Raw genomic sequence first — 5,476 nt, 5'->3', positions numbered from 1 at the left:
AAGCCTCCTCATGCCTGAGATTGGTCCTTCTATCGAAGGTTCATATATTCTTCCAATTTGTACGGCGCTGGTGTTTCTATACCTTAGCATTGATGATATTAATGCTAAGGCATCTGCGTGTCTGTTATCTTTTCGACATACATGCCTGAATGTTATGTTGATGATCTTAGACGCATGTTCCTGAGCTAGATTTAGATACGAAGATAGCACCGGATCCAAAGTTTGTTATTTGAGATCGATTTGTCTAATGACCAACTGTGAGTCACTAGTCAAACGAACACCTGATAGGCCTAGCTTCCGTGCCAAGCGTAGACCATGTATGACCGCCTCGTATTTTGTGATGTTATTGGTGTACTGTTCGAATTCTAACCTGAATGCGTAGATGAGTCGGTCTCCGGTAGGGGTTGTTATTACAATCCCAATGCCCGCGCCTTCTCCATTGGAGGATCCATCTACAAATATCTCCCATCTTCGTGAATTCTGAGGTTCCAGGAGATCTTCTAGTTCTTGCTTGTCTTCCTCCATTCCTGGGATGTCGTCTATCTCCGCTTCGTCGCTGAGAGGTAGGTCCGCCAGAAATCCTGCTAAGATTTGTTATTTCTCAGCCTTCCTAGTTTCAAAGGTTATCTGGAATTTTTTGATCATGGCATTCCATTTTGCCACCCTTCCAATTTTCTCCGTGTTTTCGAGTATTTTACCTATCCGAGCCTTCGTGAAGACTCGGATGGTATGTGCATCAAAATATATCCTTAGTTTTTGTGTTTCCACTACTAAGTCATATATAAGATGCTCCACCTTGGTGTAGTTACGCTCCGCTGAACTGAGTGTCTTGCTGATGTAGTAAATGGGTTTTTTACCTTTCCCTTGATCTCGCACCAACACTGCGCTCACAGTGTAGCTTGTTGCTGCTAAGTATAAGGTGAGTATTTCACCTGGCTCGGGCTTCTGTAGGATGGGTACTAAAGCCAAGTATTCCTTGATTTTTTGGAAAGCTTGTTCGCACTCCGTGGTCCATATGAACCCTCTTCCTTTCCTTAGTGTATCAAAAAATGCTTTGCATTTATCCGATGATCTTGCTATGAATCTTCCCATGGAAGATAGGATTCCATTTAGCTTTTGTACTCCTTTTAGTGTTTACGGAGATGGCATTTCCATTATTGCTCTGACCCTTTCGGGGTCCACTTCTATTCTTCGCTTAGTTACCAAGTATCCTAGGAATTTTCTTGAGGTTACACCGAATGTGCATTTCTCCGGGTTCACTTTCATGTGAAAGTTTCTCATGGCTTCGAATATTTCCCTTAGGTCTGACAGGTGGTTTTTCGCCTCTTTTCTCTTGACAAGCATATCGTCCACGTAGACCTCCAGTATCTTGCCTATCCATGGCTTAAAGATTTTGTGTACCAATCGCTGATATGTTTCCCCCGCGTTCTTTAGTCCAAAAAGAATCCTTGTATAGCAATACAAGCCTCGTGGGGTAAAGAACGCAGTATGCTTCTGGTCTTCTTCTGCAAGGGATATTTGGTTGTAACCGGAGTATCCATCCATGAAGGATAGTCTTTGTTGACCTTCGGTTGCATTGACCAGTTGGTCAATGTTTGGCAGTGGGTAGCTGTCCTTGGGGAAGGATTTGTTGACATAGCTAAAATCGATGCAAATGCGTACGCCTCCGTTCTTCTTAAGTACAATCACCATGTTGGATATCCACGTGGGATACTTGACTTATCGTATGAATCATGCTGCTAGTAGGTTTTGCAACTTCTTTTCTACCGCTTCTTGGTAGATATATGCCACCTTGCGGATACATTGCTTGAATGGTGGCATTTCTGGTTTGAGCAGAAGATGGTGGGAGACCAGATTCGGGTCAATTCCTGGCATGTCTTCCATTGACCATGCAAAGAAATCTGCGTAGTCCCGTATTAGACTTTGTAGTTGCATCTCCTCGTCTTCTTCTAGCAAAGTTCCGATGTTGATCATCTTTGGTTCCTTCTCGGTGCCGATGTTGATTTTCTTTGTTGGTTCCACCGGTGAGAAAGTTTTCTTCTGAGGTCGTAGAGGATGTGCATTTCTGTAATTGTCATTTGGCCGAGACGTTCGCCCCAGGAGTGCCGGAAGTGCTTGTCTCTGGAACTGAGGTGGCTTCGGGTACTAGAAAGGCTCCGTCCTTCACTTCCTTGTTGTCTGCTTTTCGTATTTTCCTTTCGTGTTGCCGTGCACCGGCTCTTTCTTCGTTGAGTATGACCTCGGCTAGGTTGCATAGCCTTGAATCATGTTAGTCACCTTTAATTTCCATTTCACCCATATGTGTAGGGAATCGAAGGTACTGGTGATATGTCGAAGTTGTTCCTCATAGTTGATGGACCCATATCCTGCCCATGATTACGTTGTAGGGAGAATGTGCTTCCACAACGCAGAACCTTGTATTCGTTCCTAAGGATCCTGCGCGCACCTGTAAGACAATTTCTCCTTTTGGTCTAGAGACTGCTCCGTTGAAACCGTATATTATGCAAGTAGATGAATCCATTTTCTCAGTTGTCAAACCCATACGTAGTTAAGGTTCATAGAACAATACGTTCAATGAGCCGCCCCCATCAATGAGGACCTTCGTAACGTTCCATCTATGTATTGGAAGAGTGATCACAAGTGGATCGTTGTGCATCTCGACTTCTTGGTTGACGTCTCTTGTTGAGAATGTTAATGGCGTAGCCATCCATTCTTCCCAAGTGCTAGTAGGTGGTCCACTTAGCTTGAATACCTCGTGGGATTCTAGATTTCTTCTGTTTCGAGCTAACTCGAAGATGTCTTCGAGTAGATCCTCCTATCCTCCGCTGGAGAAGGTGATCATGTTGATGTATTTGCCGTCCTGAGGTAGTTCTACCCTTTTCTTGGGAGCTCCCTCAGTATCAGCTGGTTGTATCTGCACGTACTCCATGAATTTGCCTTCATCTATGAATCTCTGGATCGTGTTCCTTAGGTGATAACATGTATCAGTTGTATTCCCGTAGTACTGGTGGTACTCACAGTATTCCTTAGCCTCCTTTGTTTTATCCGGTTGCTTTCTCCTAGTGTTAGGGTACGGAAAGCCTGGCTTCGCTCCTTCCTTGCTTAGAATGTGGGAGAATGTGGTGTTTAGCTTTGTGTAGTTTTTATCTACAAATTCTTCTATTCCTTTTCATTTGCCTTTGCCATCTCCATATTTGGATCTTTTGTATCGAGAGCTGGTTCTGCCCCCAGCTTCATTTTTCCTCTTAGGTATCTCCGAAATTGGTTCCAGAGAGTTGGTTCGCTGTGGAGCTGTTGTTATCTTTGGTTGCGCCCTGGGTTGTCCTTCTGGATTTCTTCAATTCTGATGTAGCGATCTTAAACAACCCTAAGCTCTCCTTCATAATCAAGGGATCGGCTGTGAAGCTCCACGAAGATAGTTGAGGTTCTGTCAAGTCCATACTTATAGCAATTAATGTTAATTTCTGGATTGACTTTCCTGATTGCTTGGAATATCTTCTTCCATCTGTTTGTGTATTGCATCAATGTCTCTCGGGGTCCCGTAGCTAAAGAAAATAGCATATATAACCCTGCCTTTGTTGACTTTTTGTACATGTATGTCTCCAAGAACACCGTAGACAATTGATCAAAAGAGTCAATTGAGTTTTCTGGTAAGTTGTCATACCATGTCAATGTTGATCATGTCAAGGTTGCAGAAAAGTACCTACAAGTACTACCTCATCTCTTTCCCAATGGGCAAGGACACGAGTGTAATACCGTAGGTGATATGCGGGACCAGAGGTACCATTGTATGCCTGGAACGTAGGTACCGGGCCTTTCGCAGGGATATGCTCCCTCAAAATGCGAAGAGACAACAGAGATGTTGTCGCTTCCTGGAGCACATCTTATAGCCTTGCTCCTGCGTGAACGGTTTTCAATCCTTATATCTCCTTCCGCATTTTCTCCATTTGCTCCATGACCATGTTCACATTGTGAGAATCTCTTGAAAATGTATCATCATAATAAGACTGAGAGGTCTTGTAAGTTGGATCCATTTCGTTTGGATCATGCTGCGTTCTCATGGATCCCCATGGTGGGTTAGCCTTTGGTGGGTTAAGATCCACCCTTCGTCTTCCTGAGATAGCTCCGTTCTCACGCCTCTTTAACGGAGGGTGAGTTTGGGAACCTTCGATCTGTACATCCAGCATATCTTTTAGCTTCTTGTTCTCATGGGCCATCATGTGCATTGCATCCTCATGCTCCTTGTTACGGAGTAGAAAAGCTGCTACATGTGATGCCATTTGATCTTCAATGTGGAATCCACCATCCTAAGGAGTGCCATCGGACGGATCCTCAGAGTCATCCACTCCTTCTTCGATGACCAGAACGTCAGGATCTAGCTGGATCGGAGTTAGGTTTCCCAACCCCCGCCCCGTAGGAGCTAAGGTTTTGGGTAACCCTGCGTTGGCCGCATGTGGCTTTGTTACATTAGGATGCTCCGGTAACGGCATGCCGTAAATTAGTTGTGCTCCAGATGTTTGCCCCATCCCTTTAGCAGGAATAGATGGCTTGTTAGAAACCGTTCTTCTTGCTATTTCACTTTTCCCGTCCTCTGCTCCTGTTCTTTGGTTCGCTTGAGATGGCTTTTGAGATCTTCCTCTCGTGGCTGCTGGTCGTGAGCTTCTTGGTACATCACTTGGTTTCTGCATGCCTTCGGCTTTTGTTATCCTGCAGTTACAGAAAAAACGACAAAATCTGCTACTTGGATGCCTTCGTCAAAAGTAGCAATTAATGCTCTGACATAGAAGACGGCTAAGTAGCTTTTTCAGAAAAATGACTGAAATGACGCTTGGAAAGGCATGTATTAAATTTCTTATGACACCCTTGGAAAAAACAACCTTAAATATTGAAAACAATTGAAAAACGTGCCAGATATTTTCGAAAGATGGGGTATTAAATGCTTGAAAAGATTTTTGCTTCCTTAAATTCTCGCTGAGATTCCTCAGTGCTCAGAGGTACTCAGATCTGGAGGATACTCTTTCAGAAAAGGTTATTTTTAGTAGAAAACAAAAGTTTTGACGTTTTGCGAGTGCGTTTTTGCAGAGATTTTCGTAGATCTGTAAGATTGCGAGTCTTTAGGGGATATAAACTCCAAGAACTTGCGAAAACAATGAATGAACGAATCACTAGAAAGTGAGATTTTTCGCTGTTGAACTCAGATCTGTTCGTTAAAGAAGATGCGTAATTTAAAATAAATGACGGAATATAAAAACTCAAGTTGGTGAGAAAATCCTTCTAGCGCCAAACTGTGACTACTAATTTTCCCATAGTCTACGTAATGTAACCAACTCAGAGGATCGAGTACTATGTAGTAATGATACCTATGTTGAACTGATAATACTAATAATAAAAGATATCCAAGATCACGATAATAACAAAGAACACAAATATAATGTAAATGCTACTGAGTTATCATGAGACACGAGAGATTACGTGG

This window comes from Papaver somniferum, chromosome 11, assembly GCF_003573695.1.
Source record: "Papaver somniferum cultivar HN1 chromosome 11, ASM357369v1, whole genome shotgun sequence".
NCBI classification, from domain to species: Eukaryota; Viridiplantae; Streptophyta; class Magnoliopsida; order Ranunculales; family Papaveraceae; genus Papaver; species Papaver somniferum.
Note: the sequence above shows the minus strand (reverse complement) of the source record.